Source organism: Neovison vison, chromosome 1 (genome assembly GCF_020171115.1).
Source record: "Neovison vison isolate M4711 chromosome 1, ASM_NN_V1, whole genome shotgun sequence".
Lineage (NCBI taxonomy): Eukaryota > Metazoa > Chordata > Mammalia > Carnivora > Mustelidae > Neogale > Neogale vison.
The window spans coordinates 314,430,698-314,452,056 of record NC_058091.1 but is presented as its reverse complement, the minus strand read 5'-3'; positions in this window follow the sequence as shown (position 1 = coordinate 314,452,056).

Sequence of the window (21,359 nt, the reverse complement as noted above, 5' to 3'; positions counted from 1 at the left end):
GTTTAGTTTACTTAAAAATGATGAGGTGCCTGGGTGGCTCAGTGGGTTAAAGCCTCTGCCTTCAACTAAGGTCATGATCCCGGGGTCCTGGGATCGAGCTGCTCATTGGGCTCTCTGCTTAGCAGGGAGCCTGCTTTCCCCTCCCCCCTGCCTGCCTCTCTACCTACTTGTGATCTCTGTCAAATAAATAAATAAAATATTTTTAAAAAACCCAAAGAAACAAACAAAAATGCATATGGGACACAGTAATCAAACACAAAAGAAATGTTTTAAAAAAATGTAAGAGGGGCGACTGGGTGGCTCAGTGGGTTAAGTCTCTGCCTTCGGCTCAGGTTATGATCTCAGGGTCCTGGGATTGAGCCCCACATTGGGCTCCCTGCTGAGCAGGGAGCCCTCTTCCCCCTCTCTCTCTGTCTGCCTCTCTGCCTACTTGTGATCTCTCTCTCTCTCTTGCAAATTAAAAAAAAATATATTAAAAAATGCACTCGGTGTGGTGCATAAACAATGAATACTGTTACACTGAAAAGGAATAAAGAAAGAAAAATGAAAAAAAATGTAAGAGATAAAATGCTAAGCTTTTCTAAGAGGAAATTAAATAGAATCATATCATGTTCAATTAAAGCAAGAGAGGACATAAAAAGAGGGGAAGAAATGAGCAAGGAACAAATAAAGCAAATGACAATAATTATGTATTTGGGAAAAATCAATCCAATGACAACAATTACCACTTTAAATGTGAATGGTCTAAATAGATGGATCAAGGACAATGATTTCCAGAACACATTAAAAAGAGGATTTCCAAAACCTTCTTTTTTTTTCAATTTATTTATTTTCAGAAAAACAGTATTCATTGTTTTTTCACTACACCCAGTGCTCCATGCAATCCGTGCCCTTTACAATACCCACGACCTGGTACCCCAACCTCCCACCCACCCCGCCACTTCAAACCCCTCAGATTGTTTTTCAGAGTCCATAGTCTCTCGTGGTTCACCTCCCCTTCCAATTTACCCCAACTCCCTTCTCCTCTCTAACGCCCCTTGTCCTCTATGCTATTTGTTATGCTCCACAAATAAGTGAAACCATATGATAATTGACTCTCTCTGCTTGACTGATTTCACTCAGCATAATCTCTTCCAGTCCCGTCCATGTTGCGACAAAAGTCGGGTATTCATCCTTTCTGATGGAGGCATAATACTCCATAGTGTATATGGACCACATCTTCCTTATCCATTCGTCCATTGAAGGGCATCTGGGTTCTTTCCATAGTTTGGCGAACAGTGTGGAGATTCCTCAAGAAATTAAAAATAGAGCTTCCCTATGACCCTGCAATTGCACTCCTGGGTGTATACCCCAAAGATACAGACGTGAAAAGAAGGGCCATCTCTACCCCAATGTTTATAGCAAAACCTTCTTTTTTTGTCTAAAGAAATCACCTTTAAATTTAAAGATATAGCAAAGTTAAAAGCAAAAGAATGGAAAAAGATATATGAGGGTAACAGTAATTAAAAGAAAGTCAAAACAGCTGTATTTACTTTAAGCAAAACAAATTTGAGATCAAGAATATATACCCAGGATGAAGAGGTATATTACACATTAGAAAGAGATCTATCCACAAAGGGGTCTGATGCACCTGGGAGAAGGGTATCAAGTTAGCACTAAGAAGAGCAATAGACGTCAGCCCACATACCTGAGGGTCTTAACACTTCTCTGGCATCAGTAGATAGATGAAAGCAGAAATGTAAACAGCATTATGAATCCACTTTTCCTCATTGACTTTCGTAGAATGTTCCATCAAACCACAGTGGAATGCACATTCTCCTCTAGCTGATGTGGATCATTCACTGTGATGAACCACATTCTGTGTCACAAGAACACATTCACAAAATTAAAATACTGTAAATCTACAACAATCTCAGAGTGCATGGAATCAACTTAGAAATAAATAACAAAAATGATTGGAACTCTCCAATAATTACTAACAATTTAACAATACCTGTCAAAATATAATGTCTGGGTCAAGTACAAAGTCTTAACTTAACCCAGAAGTGAAAAATGTATTTTGAACCAAGTATGAAGATACAATGGTCAGAGAGTGTGGGTTGACACAGAAGCAGTGCTTAGAGAGAACCTGATATACTATACTTCCATATATGCACCTCTTGTCTATTTATCATCTATCTGTCATCTGCCATACCCCCCACACCTATCTATACTAGAAAAGAAGATGATATAAAATAAAAACAAAAACCTAAGCTTTCATTTTAGGAATCTAGAGTAATAGAATATTTTAATCCTAAAAAGAAAGCAAAAGAAACAAAAGAGTAAAAATTAAAGCAGAAACCAATGAAACTGGAAACAGGGAAACAATAGAACAAAATAATACAATTAAAAGATTTATTGAAAAGACCAATTAAGGTTCTACTATGTGACAAACTAATGAGATATACCCTAGGTGTCTAAGCTTGATTCAACAATCAAACTTTAATTAATGTAATCCACAAAAGCAATAGACTAGAGCAGCAAAATCACATAATCATGCCAACTGATGTAGAGAAAGCATTTGCCAAAACCTAACATGTGCTCAAGTTGAACTCTCGAAGCACACTGAGAAAGGAGAGAACAGCCTCAAGCTGACAAAGGACACTGACAAACAACCAGCCCCATATGGGGTCCCGCTGGACTCAGACCTAATGGTGAGATGCTGGACCATTTCCTCTAGTGTTGGAAACAAGCAAGAATGTCCTCTCTCCCAACTTCTAGGTCCTGAAGTTGTAGCTAATGTAATATGTGGGGGAAAAAAATATACAGATGTGAAAAGGAAAACAACAAAACTACAATAAAACTAATTTCATTTTTCAGATGACATGATTTATAGAATCTCCTAAATTTAACAAAAAACTACCGGAACTAATAAGCAAATATAGTAAAGTCAATATGAATTAGTCCACTGTTTTCCTATATGTCAGCAGTGAATAATTGGAATTTTAAATTAAAAAGCCATACCATTTACAATAGCACCAAAAGTGGAGAAATACAAGGTATAAAAAGATGTCACTATGTGTGTGGAAAACCATAAAACACTAATGAAATAAAGCAAAGGAGATCTAAGTAAATAGAGAACTACTTTGTGTTCATGGAAAGGAGATTCAGTTTTGTCAATTCTTCCCAATTGATGTGTAGATTCAATGCCATAGTGATCCCAATAAAAATGTCTGAGGGGACATGGAGAAAGGGGAACCCTCTTACACTCTTGGTAGGAATGCAAGTTGGTGCAGCCTCTTTGGAGAACAGTGTGGAGATTCCTCAAGAAATTAAAAGTAGAACTTCCCTATGACCCTGCAATTGCACTGCTGGTTATTTACCCCAAAGATACAGATGTAGTGAAAAGAAGGGCCATCTGTACCCCAATGTTTATAGCAGCAATGGCCACGGTCGCCAAACTATGGAAAGAACCAGGATGCCCTTCAACGGGCGAATGGATAAGGAAGATGTGGTCCATATACACTATGGAGTATGATGCCTCCATCAGAAAGGACGAATACCCAACTTTTGTAGCAACATGGACGGGACTGGAAGAGATGATGCTGAGTGAAATAAGTCAAGCAGAGAGAGTCAAGTATCATATGGTTTCACTTATTTGTGGAGCATAACCAATAGTATGGAGGACAAGGGGCGTTAGAGAGGAGAAGGGAATTTGGGTAAATTGGAAGGGGAGGTGAAGCACGAGAGACTATGGACTCTGAAAAACAATCTGAGGGGTTTGAAGTGGCGGGGGGTGGGAGTTTGGGGTACCAGGTCGTGGGTATTATAGAGGGCACAGATTGCTTGGAGCACTGGGTGTGGTGCAAAAATAATGAATACTGTTATGCTGAAAAGAAATAAATAAAAAAAACATGCAAAAAAATGTCTGCACACGAGTGGTTATATATCAACAAGTTTATTCTAAAGTTTATATGGAAAGACAATAGACTGAAAATAGTCAACACAAGACTGAAGAAACATAAAAATAGTTGGGGCTCACATGACTTATACCATCTGATCTCAAAGCTTATTCTAAAGCAACGGTAAGCAAGAAAACCCTATACCAGTGGAAGAATGGGTAACAGACCCATGGAACATAGGAGAAAGCCCAGGAAGGGGCCTCTGCAGTTATATTCAGCTGATTTTGGATGCAGTCACAAGGGCAGGTCAACGGAGAAAGGGTAACCTTTGCTATTCACGAGGCTGGGACAGCAGAGCATTATAGGGGAAGGGAAAGAAAAAGACCCACACATAGAATTTACACGTTTTGCAAAAATTGATCCTAAATGGATGACAGACTTAGGTGTAAAATGTAAAAGTCTAACATTTCCAAAAGAAAAAAAAAAACCTGAGAAAATAATATCTGACTTAGAGCTTGGTGATGTGTTTTTAGACACAAACAAAAAACACCACCCATGAAAGAAAAAAATGGTAAGTTAGAATTGTTTAAAATTAAATCACCTTGCCCTACAAAAGATATAGTTATGAGAAAAAAAAGGGGAAGCCACAGACTGGCTGAAAATATTCGTAAGACACATATCTGATGGAGGACTTGTATCCAACATGTACACAGAGCTCTCAAAACTCAAAACCTAAAGAACAAAAACGGGCAGTCTGTATGAACAGAAACTTCACCAGAGGCACAAACAGATGGGAAAGATATGCACGAGGAGATTCTCAGCATCTTCTGTCCTCAGGGGGTTGAAAGTCACCACGATACTCTTATGAGGACCACGAAAATCCTGGTGGTGGGTATTACAGAGGGCCCAGATTGCAGGGAGCACTGGGTGTGGTACATAAACAATGAATCTTAGGACACTGAAAGATGAAATTAAATTTAAAAAAAATCCAGCCTTAAAACAAATACAAAAAACAAGGAACAACAACAACAACAACAAACCTGCCACAAAAATCCCACTATGGGGAGAATGCCAGTTCCTGGTGAGGATGTGAAACACCAGGAACTCTCGTTCATCAGGTGGGAACGAAAAACGGTCCCGTTACTCAGAAGCAGTCGTCTGGTGGTCCCTTTCAAAGTTAATCATTCTTGCCGTACAATCCAGCAGTCACACTTCTAGGAATTCATCCAACTGATCTGAAGACTTGTGTTCATACAAACGCCTACATAAAAACGTGGATAGCAGCTTTTATTGCAATTGTTAAAAATTGAAAACAAGCAAGTTGTTTTTAATACGTGAATGAATACATGAACTGCAGATTTGCCAAACAAAGAAATAGCATTTGGCAGCAACAACAAAATAAATTATCAAGTCATGTGAAGACATGATGATTCTTCAATTCATGTGGGTTAGTTAGTACAAGAAAGGGGTCTGAAAACGGCGCATGCTGCATGATTTCATTGGAATGGCATTCTGGAAAAAGCAAATTGTAGAGATTGGATGGAAAACAAATTCTTGATTGCCACAGGTTCCAGAAGTGGAAGGATCAGTAGGTGAAGACAAGGGATTTTTTTTTTTTTTAACAAATACCATACATATTCTGTATCGTACTGTAATGGTAGACACATGATATTATGCATCTATCAGAGCCTGTAGGACTTACGGCAAGGAGGAAACCTTAACGAGTGCTCTTCTTGGTAATTCCTTAGCCCAGGCTAGTCGCAGGGAAAACATCAACAAATCCCAGAAGAAGGACATTCCACAAACTGTCTGACCAGTTCTCTTCAAAACTCTCAAGGTCATCAAAAACAAGGACAGTCTGTCTGAGAAGCCATCACCTCCAAGAGGAGCTTAAAGTGACAAGATGACTGAAGAAAATATTACATCCCGGAAGGGACGCTGGAACACAGAAATGATTTCAGGGGAAAATTAAGGACATCTGTATGAAGAGTGGACTTCAGTTAATAGTCACATATCAAAGTTGGCTCTCGAATTGTGCTAAATGTGGAACACTGAGGAGCAATGTTAGATATAAAGGGAAATCGGCTGAGACACAGGGGGACTGTCTATTCAGTCTCTGCAACATTTCTGTAAACGTCAAGCTTTTCTAAAACCAAATGTGTAATTAAACACATCTAATTGTTGATTCAATCTTTCTTTTTTATTTAATTCAGGCATATTTAATACACAGCGCTGTATCAGTTTCAGCTGTGCAGTGTAATGATTCAATTCCACACCTCGCCCGGGGCTCACCCCAAGGAGTGTCCTCTTCAGTCCCTACCACCTGTCTCACCATCCCCCACCCACCTCTCCTCCGGCAACCACCAGTTGGTTCTTTATCATTCATAAATCTTTTTTTTTCTTTTTTCGTTTGTTTTATTAAATTCCACATATGAGTGAAGTCATATGGTATTTGCTTTCTCTGAGTGACTTATTTCACTTAGCATTATAATCTGTACCTTCATCCATGTTGTTGCGGATGGCTACATTGTATTCTTTTTAATGACTAATATTCCATTGTACATATATATACCACATCATCATTATCCATCTATGGGGTGCCTGGGTGGCTCAGTGGGCTAAAGCTTCTGCCTTCGGCTCAGGTCATGATCTCAGGGTCCTGGGATCAAGCCCCGCATTGGGCTTTCGGCTCAGCAGGAACCCTGCTTCCCCCCTTCTCTCTGCCTACTTGTGATTTCTCTGTCAAATCAATAAATAAAATCTTAAAAAAAAAAAAAAGAAACTTCTTCCCATCATTATCCATCTATGGTTAGGAACCTGGGTTGCTTCCACATCATGGCTTTTGTAAATAACAGTACAATCGACATAGGAGTGTATCTATCCATTTGAATTAGCATTTTTATTTCTCCAGTCTTCCTATGAAAGTTGGTAAGAACGTCGTCAGTATGAAAGCATGCATTGACCATGATGATGACGAGCTAGGATCCAAGAGACGGGTGGAAGGAAGCCCCCCCACCCCCAGAAGCTGTTTGGTTGGGATTGTGGCTGCTGGACCTCGTTTTGCCTTGATGGTGACAGCATCTCTCCTGGCCTATGTAAGCTATTGGCACTTATGGTTTTGTCTCTATGTCGCTATACCAAATAGCTCAGAAGCCTCCAGATGATAGCATTTCTAAGTCTGGAGAGGAGTCACAGCAGCAGAGATAACTGAGTGAGGACAGTCAGCCGGCAGCTAGAGAAGCAGGGTCCCTATCGCTAACTTAAATGCTCTCAGGGGGGCCATACTGTCCCCAATTACATGAACACTTCTGTCAAGTAGCACAGTGTGCCAACTGAACTGTTCACCTCCAAAGCACCGGTTTATTTAAACTCAATTACTTACATGACCAGGGCCAGTGATTTCTAAAAAGCAGCCTCTCATCTACTGTGATAAGTGTTCTGCCAAAACTCAGCATGAATTTTGTTTTCTTTAAAAACTACCATTCCCATATAATTGGATTAGCCCAGCATGTGACTATGGCCAGATGTCGAAGCTTCCCAGGTTGAGTAGATCCCTCTTGTGACTTTTCTCAGGCTTCTCTCCTAATACTCTGGGAGTAGAAAATGGAACCCTTGGCTAGAAATGACTTTTAAGTGTCCTTAAGAAGTTATAACTGCTGGCCAGAGGAGAAACTACCTATGGCTCAATGAACACTTCAGGCATTCAAACAGCGATGGTCAGAGACCAAGTAGCCATTGATTTATTAACTGCTTGCAGGAAACTTTAATTTTTCTTAGGCACGTAGGAGGAAAAGAGTTCCCAGGCGATTATTAAATTGAGACAGAATCTAGTTATTTGAACTGTCAAATCTCACCTAAGAGAACACACATCAAAATCCTGCTGGGTGCTGAGTGGATAGGGCTCAAAAGTCTCTGCCTTCAAGGAACTTCCCCTCTTACTGGAAATCATCATGCAGGAATGTCAGCATATAGGGGAGAACAACAAAGTTCCGTGTGTATAGAGGGCAGCATTGCCAGCGGGGGCATGTTAGCCTGCCGTCCTTCCTGCCCTCAGCAACTTTCTCTTCATGACGCACAGAGCCTTGTGTTCAGTGGAACCCTTTGGGACTGACTCCCAGAGCTCAGCCATAACACACGCATCCCAGAAGAGCTTACTTACAAAGGACTTCCTCTCCATGTCCTCTTAGACTCGGCCCAGCTCTGGTGGAATTCCTCCTATTTTTTTTTTTTTTTTTCATCAGGGGCCGCTTTCAAGGTTATCATTTCTGTGGAGTAGGATGGATGTCCACCAGTCCTGGAGGAGGTGGTGGCCATCCTCTCTGTGTTTATGTATTTAAATTTTTGGATCCCAGTGAAAAAGAGAGATAGAGAAAGAACATCCTTAGGACAGAGAAAGTCAAGGTGAAGCAGCTGGACTGGAAAGCACACAGGGCGTTCAAGGGCGGGGCTGGACTTGAGTTATACCCAGAGAACGTCAAGAGGCAGAGGGGTGTATTGATGACAGAAGGGGCCCCTGGATACTGAGAAGACCATGGACCATGGAGGACCTCTAGGTCTCTCCAAGAGAAGCGGGAGTTTATAGGAACATCAACTTAGAAAGAGCCAAAAGAGGTGTTCCAGCCATGTAGTTAGAAAGAGTAACTTAGCTACATCCCCAGTACTCCCAGCAGGGCCTCCCCCATTGATCACAGAGACGGCAGGTGGGCAGGTCCCGCTGCCCCATAACTCAGCTAGACCCACCTCTGCTTTTCTCTGTCTGCAGTGACATTGCCTGGTGCCTCCTGTCTTGCCTGGGGTGCTCCATCCAGGGTCCAGTCCTTGTGATTCTTAGGTATGGTGTTTGGGAGGCAGGACAGGGCCCTGTAGATCCCCAAGGGTGGGGATTGGGTCACATCAAGGGAACCAATGACACCTCACGAAGGCCTTTCAGCCATCCCTTCAAACTAGATGCCTAATACTTACATTTCAAAACTCAGTAATGTCAAGGCATTGTTCTCAAGTCTGGTTGCCTGTGTGAGACCCAAGGTCTTCAAGGAGCACTTAGCGACTGAAGAATTTCAGTCTCCATGCAAAGCAGTCATCACTGGCTGGACCTTTGTCTTAGAAATCTCCGAATATTTCCAGGGGAAAGCATGGTCTTTCATGCAGCTGTTTGTCATGTTTGCACAATAATCCATTACTCTTGCCTTTTCTGTGGGTCCCCAAGCCCTCTGTTCATCACCCCTACCAACACTTTTCAACATTATATTTTATAGAAGCTTTATTCCATGAGTGAATACATGGGGTGAGCATATTTAAACCCTAATATAAAACACTTCCACTTAAGGTCAATATGTTAATGTACTCTGCAAATGTGCTTGAGGCATTCAATATTATCAGTGTTTAATTATAAACATTATCACTTTAATTAATTTATGTATACACTGGCATATTTAAACGGTAATAAAATAATCATCATAAGAAGAGATTTGTAGATGTGTTTATAATAACATTATCAATAGTTAATCTATGTCCAAAAGTAGCAGAAGGTCTAGGTTAAAATTAATTTGAAAAGCTAGAGTTTAACATACACAGTGTGAGCAAAGAAGACGACTTCTCAAAGATGAGATAACGGTTTATGAGCAGGACCGGAAATAGAGCAGCTCTGGAGAGGAGTCACAAACACCGGGATGATGGGACGCTGTGAACAGAACATCAAAACCCAGGGCTACGACCTCTAATGATGTTTGGGGACGGCTGGGACTTTAAGAGAAAGTAGATGTTTTTCCTGCATTATTTGTAAAGAAAAACTTCAACAAGATCTAAACCTTGTCCATGTGGCTTTTTAATTACACATCTATTGGTTGGGCGAAAAACCATGCAGACTCAAGGAGTCTTAGAGACACTTCAAAGTGTCTCTGAGTGTTTTAGAGACACTTCAAAACAGATTTCAGCAATTTCTGCGAACAAATGAAACAACAGCAACAACAAAGCAATCCACAATGAAAAACCTCACAGGACCCCAGACATTTGCAGCTGTAATCAAGCACGAGTCACCAGAGAGAGAGAGAGAGAGAGGGAGAGAGGGAGACGCAGTTGTACGGGACCATCACTTCATCACTCCTGTTCACTCTTGATAGAAATGCTGATCCAACAGTCAGCTTAAATGTAACGAAGCAGCAGAAAATCCGGGGTAAGTGGGGTACTTAAGAATGGCCGGGGTCTCTGTGATGGGAATTCATTCCAGGTATTCTAAACAGGAAGGGGCACAAGAGGTCAACGCGGTCAAATGTGTTGGGAAGACCAGAGAGGCCAGTAAGTGGAAAGTTTCAAAACGATAAATAAACAGTCTGGTGAAGAGACAGGTTGGGGAGGAGCTGTTTAAATAATCACAAGAGAGGCAGTGGAATGGGAGGGCAGGGGCTGCAGAGAATATTCCAGTACAGAACGGGTGGTCCTCGAGCACAAGGACCCTGAAGACCATGGAGCTCACTGGGGACAGAGCAGAAACAAGCACGCTAGCAGGAGAGGAGTGGCCTGGAGCTCCCCGAGTGTCGGAGAGGAGGAAAGAGGAAGTTCCCCACTCCCTTGACCTGTGGAACGGTCTTTCCCAAAGTCTACTGGGGATGCCGCCAATAGTGAGTTGATGAATATCTAGGTGTGGACAACGCACATGCTCTAAAAGGGGGGAAGTGATATTCCAGTGAAATGGCACATAGGACCTGGTACCTAAATAGAATTTAGCAGTAGGAAAGGTAATAAACTCATTCCCACCTCAAAGTTTTCATTTAAAAAGAGAGCTGGATCATTCTTCTGGCCCTAAAGTGTATCCTGTTCAGCTCAGGCTAAGGGGGTCTCACCCCATTCACTGCACAGAAGAAACGGTCATGATGTTGGAAGTTACTGTATGAAACCCATTTTCCAAACTGATGTCCAACTCAACTAGCAACTAATTTCTGGTCTCAGATCCAGTGACGACATGTGCCACAATAACATTAGGTAATTATTTAGAGATATCCAGGCCTTTTTAGGGGAAGAGGAAAATGTTAAAGGAAACCATTGATCAAGTAAGTAATAAACAAATGGGTCCCACAGAACTAGAAACTGAGTTATGGAATTCACGGTATGCATTAACGGCAACAACGGAAGTTACTGCTTAGGTGTCAGATCATGCTTCCATGGTATTGGATGTATAAATTACCCTTAAATTCACATGATAATCCTTTGAGGCATACATTAACTAAGTGCTTCTTCCAAGGACTCCATCTTACAGATAAGGAAACTGAGACATAGTGTACATTAATGATTTACCCAAAGTCACACGTAAGAGGTGAAGAGTAGAACGGTGATTGCCCAGGACTGGGGAGCTCAGGAAATAGGAAGTTCTTGGTCAGAGGGCATAAACTTCCAGTTCTAAAAAGAGTAAGTTTTGGGGATATAATGTGCAGTATGGTGATTATAGTTAATAATACTATATTATAAAGTTGAAATTTGTTCAGAGAGTATATCTTAAACGTTCTCACCACAAAAAGGTAACTTGTAATTAAGTGGCACAATGAGGATGTTAGCTAAGCCAAGATGAGAATCATTGCAACATATAATGCTTCAACTCAACAAGTATACACCTTAAGCGTATATAGTGTTACATGAGAGTTCTATCTCCGTAAGCCTGGAGTGGGGAGAGAAGCAGGGACAGATGTGAAATCGAGGCATCTTTAGTTCAAAACCCCATGCTCAGGTCGCTGCAAAGTATGGGTTTCTCTCATCAGATAAGTCTGGGGGCCATGGTCTCCCACGGGCAGCCCATGAGAGCTGTAAAAGCAGTGTTAGATTTGGGTCGTGCTTCTGCCAAGCGCCGGCTTGTGGACAACTTCTCACCCCCACCATGAGATTTTTCAATATTGGGGAAGTCCGAGAGGAAATAATAAATAAATAAATAAATAAAAACACAAGTAGCTCACGACCCTTGTCTTGAACCAACCAGGTAAGAAGAAACTGTTACTGTTATTTTTGTAAGTCCCATTTGCTTCTTGCCACATCCCATTTTTCCTTTCACCCCCGGATCCTTCTTCTCACTTTCGGGGATCACATAATTGTAACCTACTCTAAGATGGGGGCATTTCTTTCACTTTCTGTCTTCGATTCTCTTCAAACCTGGCTCACTTACCCTCGCTTTGCTGCCACTTCTCTCTAAGAGGTCCTCTGTGCTCACCACATGCTCTGCTGCCTGCTCCCCACTGTGCAGATCAGCATCTGGGACTCCAGCACTCCCCATGCCCCACCCGTGCCCAGCCCCGCAGCCCCTCAGCCGTCCCAATGCCCCTCTTGCACACTCCTCAGCCTGTCCTTGTCCTGTGACCTTTCCACTTTCCCTGGCTTCTGTGCTCTTTTGTCACGGGCTCTGCGCTCTCTTGGTGCTCTCGCCATCAGATACCTCGTGGGGTCTGACGACGGTCTGGTTCTAGAAACCCAACACCTATCTCCTTGCCTTGTACGTCCCCCAGACCCTGACACTTTTGGCAAACAAACCTGTTCCTTACCTGTTTTCCTCCACCGTGGAGTGCACGCGCGCCTCGGAGCTACCCCACCCTCTCTTTCTCTGTCACCCATCATCATCTGGGAAGGTTCTTTTGCTTCCTTCAAGGGTCTTCCTCCACGCCCCTCCTTTCTTCCCCAGGACACATGCTCTTGCTCTTACCTCTCTGCAATAAATCCTGAGAGAAGTGGAGGGAGCCACCCTACCTATGTCCCATCTCAAGGTAGACTGGATTCTTTATCAGAAACAGAGAAGATCTTTAGAAGAGTGCATGACTCCCTGTGGTCACAGGAGCACATCCCAGACCCCTTCCAGCCTCTCCTTGCCTCTCCCCAACCTATTCTTGGTTCCAGCCATACCTAAAGGCTCTTCTATGCCCACCTCCTCTGGGAATCCTTCCCAGGACATTCTGAGCTGAATTTTTCACTCATCCTATCCCTGTATCACCTGTCCCCTGGAGGAGGAGTTTTCTTAACTGGCTCTCTGGTTGCCATGGGAGCCGGGGCGGGGGGGGTGCTGTGCCTTACCCTTTTTCTGTGCAGCCCAGTGCAGAATAAACCAAGGCTTCCTGTATGACTGCATAGGGGTTAGGGTTACTACGCTGCTAGTATTGATTTGCTACTCTAAAATCAAACACCCTCCGAGCTTGATTTCCTCTCCTACCTCCTCACCTGCCCTAGATTTGCCTGCCAACACCCAAGAGGAAAAGTCTATTTTCTAGAAGCAAAGGTTGTGCAGAACAAGAGCCTGTGGGGGCTGCCAGGAGAGCGGCCATCACTGGCATATTTGGCATTTCTCGAGCTGACTCCTCTTCCCCTGAGATTTTTCGTGGAGTTGAGCAATACTCAGCCCAGGGAGAAGCCCACAGGCCAGCCGCATTCATCTTCAGATGATGCCTAGAGAGGATTTTTCAAACAGGTGACGGGTGCAGAGGAGGGGGTGCATCCAGCCGGAGTTCATAAAAACAACAGCCGTGTGGGAGACACTGTCCTTGAATCCCGCTGCTGGCTACTGGAGCTGGTGGCATTGCGCCCTGGGTGAGAGCGGCAGCTCCCGGAGCTGAGGACACGTTTACTGCTATGCCCAAAGATGTTTTCTGGGGGCAGGTGGTGCAGGGAGACACACATTCTGTGTCTTCATTTTTGTCTGGGTCCCTGCTTCATGCATAACTCATGCCACTGCTTACCATGGGATTTTCCAGTTTCCCTAAATGACTCCTGAGTCATCAAAACCAACGGTACCTTTTTTTTTTTTTTTTTTTTTTCAGTCCTTAAGACATAGGACCTAGGCCTTCTTGTCTACAGCCATGCTGGGTTTCACAGTACGTGCGGACAGACAGACTCTCTGTGACCAAACTACAGACAGGCTCCTTAGGGTCGTCTTCTTGACCAGAACTTGACCGTGGCCTGCCCAGCCTGGTGGCAGCAAGGATCCTCCTACGTCACATTGGCAGCCCTGCCCTGCCCTCGCTGTCTCTGCACTGATCTCGCTCACCTGCACCACCTGCCCTGCTGTGTTCTGAGTGGAGGTCACCCTTTCACTCTGCACAGCAGCCGTGAATGAAGTCTTCCTCATCCTTTTAATAAATGTCAGGAGCAATTTTCTTTCTTTTTTTTTTTTAATTTAAATTCAAGGAGCCCACTTATCGTACATCATCAGTTTTGGAGGAAGTGCTCAATAATTTATCAGTTCTGTGGAACGCCCAGGATCAATTTTCTTCCAACAATATGCACTTAAAGTCAGTTCTCCCCGCCTCTGCTAGCAGGCCTGTTGCGGCGACCAAAGCCTTTGGCCATGTGCCTCCGACCTCAAGGACACAGGCTTGTTCCACGTTGTTCTTTCCCTCCCCAAGCACACTTACTCCAGTCACTGCTTCAGTTCCTGGGTGCAAACTGAAGCATAAATTTAAAGGGGATACAGTGTTCATAGTAAGAGTCTGGTCTTCCTCCAGATCGGTTTGATGAAAACCAGCATCACAAATTCCTTCCCGACACCCGGGGAGGGGGGCGTGAGGGGGAGCGCGTGCATGGTTACGCGGAGCCAGTGCTCAGGATTAGTTGCCGGCACTGTGCTGCCACCTCCCTCTTCTATTTTAAGGACTCACTCCCAGTTACAATAAGATGACAAACTAATTTACTATTTACAAACTAATTTACAAACTAATATACTATATAAATGCAAAATTTTCTTTTGCCCTTGTGTTTTTAGATTTATATAACATTATCTTTAAAAAATCATTTTAGGACAATACAAAATATTTATCCTACTCAAGGCAGCCCTATACACCCACCTACCCACCCACCCACACACACACACACCCCTTTTCAAAATAAATATTTTGCTCTAATTTCTTTTTTTCTTTTTCAAGGATTTATTTATTTGAGAGAGAGAGAGTACGATGGGGAGGGGCAGAGAGGAATCTCGAGTGAACTCCCCACGAGGCCAGAGCCCGACGTGGGCTCGATCTCACAACCCTGAGATCATAGCCTGAGCCAAAATCAAGAGTCGCTGCTCAGATGACTGAGATACCCAGATGCCCCACTGCTCTAATTTCCCTAAGAAAATTATTTACAACAGAGTGGTAAGCTTGTAGCTTTGGTTAGGGTTTTCTTAGATCAGTACAATCAGACCATAGTCAACTTTCCCTACTTTTTTAGAAGTTTAGAAAACACAGAATTAAAAATATACAGTAAAGTGCTGTGAAGTGTGGTGTAAAGACTGATGAGTCACAGCCCTGAACCCCTGGAACAATAATACATTATATGGTAATTTAAAAAAATAAAAATAAAAAATATTATACAGCAGAAATTGAGTAATACCTAAAAATAGGCAGTTGAAGCCTTAAGGAGAATAACTGAATCAAAAGTATCTCTACGGAGGGGGGTAGGGAGGGTGGGTGAGCCTGGTGGTGGGTATGAAGGAGGGCACGGATTGCATGGAGCACTGGGTGTGGTGCATAAACATTTAATCTTGGAACACTGAAAAAATAAAATTAAATAAAAAAATACATATCTCTTGAGATGGTGCTACTTTTGTGAAGGCCCCAGCAGAATGTCCTTTAACTCTATCAAATTCACTGGAGAGAGATCTTAAAGGACAGATCGCTAACTTACTACCATTGGCAATTCCTATTCAAAGGGAAGTACATTTAAGATAAAAAAAAATTCTCTAAAGCCTCTGGAGATTGGACAAGTCTGACAGCCAGTGGACTGGACAAAGTTATGAGGAGCCCGTGAGATGGTGTCCACACTCATGGAGAGCCTGCCGTTTTGCTTCTAAAAAAAGTGGAAAGCAAGTCTGAATTATTAAATGTTGGGTATTTCTGGATCTGAGATACCTTAGAGACCATAAATACAGACAGTGCAGTGCTTTTAAAACCATGCCTAACTCCAGAGAACAGGACCCAGGGTGAGGGGAGTGGCCGTGGGAGAAGCCACCAAGAATGACTGTCCATAATCCACAAAAAAAGTGCACCCCCCCAATGACTTATTTTCTAGCATCCTTTCACCTAGATTTCCTCAAAATAAAAAGTTTCCCTACTTTAAAATATGTTGGACAGCAATGATAGTCTAGATGAATGTTTCTCAAATCATGTTAAAAATACAGATTCTGGAATGTTCCCTCTATCCGTACACTTTGAAGCGTTTTAATCAGGAACGGATGCTGGATTTTGTCAAATGCTTTTTCTGCATCAATTGAGAGGACCATGTGGTTCTTCTCTCTTCCCTTATTGATTTGTTCTATCACATTGATTGATTTGCAAATGTTGAACCATCCTTGTAGCAGAAGGGGCGGGAGTGGGAGGTTGGGGGAACCAGGTGGTGGGTATTAGAGAGGGCACGGATTGCATGGAGCACTGGGTGTGGTGCAAAAACAATGAATACTGTTACGCTGAAAAGAAATTAAAAAAAATACAGATTCTGATTCAATGGGTCTCGGTTTGGCTGGATATCCTGAATTTCCCACAGGCTCTTGTGTAATATTGTTGCTGCTAAAACAAGGATCATATTGCTGAAGAATTAAGATCTGGACTGGTGATCCATTGAATTATATAGACCAATGCTGTAAAACGCAGGCCTTGTGTACTATTTTAAATACTTCAGTAGTCCCATTTAAAAAAAGCAAAATTATTTTAATGGACTTTATGCAATCCAATATAGCTATCATATTCTCAATAAAGTACACAATCATTATAAAAATATACCAATTAGATATTTTGCTTTCTTTTTCTGTTTGCTGGGTCTTTGAAATTTGGTAGATATTTCACAGTCGGAACACATCTCAGTTTGGACTGGCCCCATTTCCAGTGTTTGGTGCCATACCTTCTACCATGTTGGAAAACAGATCTAGATAAAGGACCAAGCCAGTAATGAAATGATTTTCAAGAATCTTCCAGCAAGGTATCCTTAGCCAATCCTCCAAATATCTCGCATACCATGAAGCCCACTGCCTCTGGAAGTTGTCAATTTATCTTCAGTCAGGTTTATTATTTCTTCTCCCTGTCTAGGTCAAAATTCCTCTGTGTTGTGCCCAGTGGTTACTTCCAGCTGTAACACTTGGCACTGCACAGAACCAAGCTGATCTATTTCTGACACAAAGTGTTTCAGGTATTGGGGGTCATTTACTGTGTTTGGTTTTTCCAGAGTTTTATGAAGTCTTTCCTTCTCTGGGGCCACACAGGCCTAATTTCTTTCTTCTGACCTATTTTTGAGTTCTTTGACCTGTTCTTTTCTTCCCTGGAGAGAATTTATCTTTGCTTCTCTTAAAGTTAGAGCGTGGGTCCCACCACAGGTCTGAAGCTCTGACCTGGGCAGCGTGGCCCTGTACTCAGTTCACTAAGTCTGGGGCAGCTCGGCTTTCTTAGAGCAGTGGCCTCAGGAAGGACCTGCATCCCGGGAGCTCACTGAGTGCTGACAACCCACGGGCCACTGGGATCCTATGGGCAGCACCTATACCTGGCAATTGTCGTTGTGTACAGTGTAGTTCATTGCCTAAGTTATGAAGATGTTTTGGATATTCTTTCATGCAGCAAAATTATTATTACTTGAAGCTTTATACCACACAGAAAATTTGGGTGGCTTGACCTCAGTGTCCACAGCATCATGATGGCAAATAGTAGCATGGCTTTGAGTTAATAAACTACATCTTTTGGAAACTGTCTTTGAACAGGGAGCAAGCTGAAGTGCATGAATATGCCATCAGTCTCTCCCTTGGGTCCAGAAGGAAAGACAATGGTATTTGCAATTGCTTTGCTGAGGTCCACACTCAGCTATGTCTATGTTCTGTTCCTCATCTAGAAATCCATTACATTTGTCCAAGAAGAAGATGAAGTTTTCCTGACTTACACCTTCGTGAGCCTCGTTAACTCTAGGAGCTCCTTCTGCTCATGCTCCTGGGCAGTCCTTAGGCCCACCTCTGACCCAGCATTGATGTCCTGCTCTCTGAACTACAGCTAACAAATCTACTTCCTCTCATGAGAATCCAGACTGCACCGACTCCTCTGAAGTCTCCTCCTGCCTTCGCTGCCCTGCAGCTATTCAAGATCTTTTGCAATACCCCAATGATGCCCGCCTACCTTCTTTCAGTATCCCAGGATGTAATTAGTCTGGGTCCAGAGGTGAGGACTCTTTTATAGTTGGAAAGTTACCTTCTTTCCATCTATTTATCTAACTTGGACTTTAATTTCCATTCCAATATTACTTGATTTATGTCTTACAACCCCAAGTATCTTTGACTTCAACAAAGAGTAGCAGTAGAACAGTGTTTGGGAATTGGGAGGCTCCCACTCAGTTGTAGGAAGGATGCCAGCAGCAAGAAGCAACCAGTAGAAGCTGCTTTCCTTCCTTCTTCCAGTACCGTGGATTCACCTGATAACCATCTTACTGATTGGCTCCTGTGTGTGAGAGGAGCTGTCCTGGGCACTGGAAACAGCCTCTGGCCACAAGAACCTAGATCCCAGTGGTTTGTCTGTCCCATGGAAGCCAAAGCTGGGCTCCTGGGGATGTCAGTGTCTAGTCAAAGATCAGGCATGAAACAGAACCCAAGAGTTTGCACATTTCTGAGAGGCATGCATGGAAGGAAAACATCACTACTCATCTGTTGTTTTATTTGTCCTGATTCATGAGATCTAGGTTCCTTTAGATCGAGGACACGGACTACACAGAATTACCAGTTCCATGATTTTAGCCTTTAACGCTTGCACCCGGTATGAGCACCTCGATCAAGTTTTAAATTTGGTATTTAAAGATGGTTATTGTGTTGTTTTACAGACTATATTTGAATATAGATATAAATATATAAAGTGAAATCATATTTTATGAATTTATTCCCAAATCTTATTTAAGATCCTTAGCAAAATGGGATAGAAGGTCAGTGAATGATGTAGTAGCTATAAACACCCCTTGGGACCATAGGCCCTCCTTCCTGAGTGTATTTTAGCATTTGTACAATAAGCATTCTTTTAATAGGGTTGAAAGCACAGACTTTTCATATTCTCAAGATAGTTAAGTTTGCTGATTTGCTTATTCATTAAAACATTAATATTTCCTGAAAATGTCATGACTGCATAACTACAAGTTATGTACCAGTGTGCAATTTTACTATTCAATGTCAAAGAATGAAAATCTTGCTGTCTCATAATTTTATAAAGCATAATGTTATGCAATTCAAGAGATCACAAAATCCGTCAATCAATAATTAATATGCTGCTATTAATCACATGATAATAACACCTGTTACACCTTCTTCCCTCATGTCACAGTCAAGACAAGCACACAGTATACCAACACTACCCCATAGGGTATTAGGAAATATGAAGTAAATCCAGGAGAAGAGAAAAAGCTAATGATTTCCCTTAAAAATAATTCTCTTGCATCTTTTAACTTTTTTTTTTAAATAGTATCTCACTACAGTTTTTTTTTATTTCATTTTTTCAGTGTTCCAAGATTCATTGTTTATGTACCACACCCAGTGCTCCATGCAATCGTGTCCTCCTCAATACCCACCACCAGGCTCACCCACCCCTCCACCCCCCGCCCCTCCAAAACCCTCAATTTGTTTCTCAGAGTCCACAGTCTCTCATGGTTTGTCTCCCCCTCCGATTTCCCTCAACTCACTTTTCTTTTCCTTCTCCTAATGTCCTCCGTGTTATTCCTTACATTCCACAAGTAAGTGAAATCATATAATTGACTCTTTGCCTGACTGATTTCACTCAGAATAATCTTCTCCAGTCTCGTCCATGTAGATATAAAAGTTGTGTATCCATCCTTTCTGATGGCTAAGTAATATTCCATTGTGTATATGGACCATATCTTCTTTATCCATTCATCTGTTGAAGGACATCTTGGTTCTTTTCATGGTCTGGTGACTGCGGTCAGTGCTGCTACAGACATTGGGGTACAGATGGCCCTTCTTTTTGCTACAGCTGTATCTTTGGGGTAAATGCCCAGTAGTGCAGTTGCAGGGTCATAGGGTAGCTCTATTTTTAATTTATTAAGATAAAGGATCTGTACTCAAGGAAATATAGAACACTCATGAAAGGAATTAAAGAAAACACAAAAAGATGGAAAGCATTCCATGCTCATGGATCAGAAGAAGAAACATTGGTAAAATGTCTATACTGCCTAGAGCCATCTATACTTTCAATGCCAATTTCATCCCAATCAAAATTGTACTGGCATTTTTCATAGTGCTGGAACAAACAATCCTAAAATTTGTATGGAACCAAAAAGACCCCATATTGCTAAAGAAATGTTGAAAAAGAAAAACAAAGCTGGCAGCATCACGTTGCCTGATTTCAAGCTTTACTACAAAGCTGTAATCACAAGACAGCATGGCACTGGCACAAAAATAGACACATAGACCAGTGGGACAGAGTAGAGAGTCCAGATATGGGTCTGCAACTTTATGGTCAAATAATCTTTGACAAAGCAGGAAAAATATACAGTGGAAAAAAGAGTCTCTTCAATAAATGGTGCTGGGAAAATTGGACAACTATGTGTAGAAGAATGAAACTCAACCATTCTCTTACACCGTACACAAAGAAAAACTCAAAATGGATAAAAGACCTCAACGTGAGGCAGGAATCCATCAGAATCCTAGAGGAGAACATAGGCAGTATCCTCTTCGACATCGGCCACAGCAACTTCCTTCAAGATATGTTTCTAAAGGCAAAGGAAACCAAAGTGAAAATGAATTCTTGGGACTTCATATTATAGAGGGCACGGATTGCATGGAGCACTGGGTGTGGTGCAAAAATAATGAATACTGTTATGCTGAAAATAAAAAAAAATAAATTAAAAAAAAGATCAAAAGCTTCTGCACAGCAAAGAAAACAGTCAACAAAACAAAAAGGCAACCCACGGAATGGGAGAAGATAGTCGCAAATGACACTACAGACAAAGGGCTGATATACAAGATCTATAAAGAGCTCCTCAAACTCAACACTCAAAAAAACAGATAATCACATCAAAAAATGGGCAGAAGACACGAACAGACACTTGGCCAAAGAAGATGTACAAATGGCTATCAGACACACAAAAGAATACTAACCATCATTAGCCATCAGGGAGATTCAAATGTTTTTACTTTTAAAGAAAAAGTAAATGTTTTACTTTTAAATAAAAGTTGGGTCTTTCAAAGAATGCTGACTGTTGTATATCATGGTTATCACAGAAAGTTTCTCCTTTGTGTTACTTGGCTCTAGGCAAATCTGTTAACATTCAGTTTCTACGTAGTGTTTTGATCTTAACCTGAACTCAGGCTCCTTGTTCATTGATTAGGTGCTACATAGGGGCCCAAGGAGTAGCAAGAGGCCTTTGACACTTCCAGAGAATCCCCCCAACCCCAATCCAGGGGCCAGATGACCACACAGACTGAGGCATATAGTAGGGAATGTGCCACCTATCTGTCTTTTGTGATGAAAGCCCAGCAGCAACCCCTCCTCTTGGCTGCTGGTGATGTTG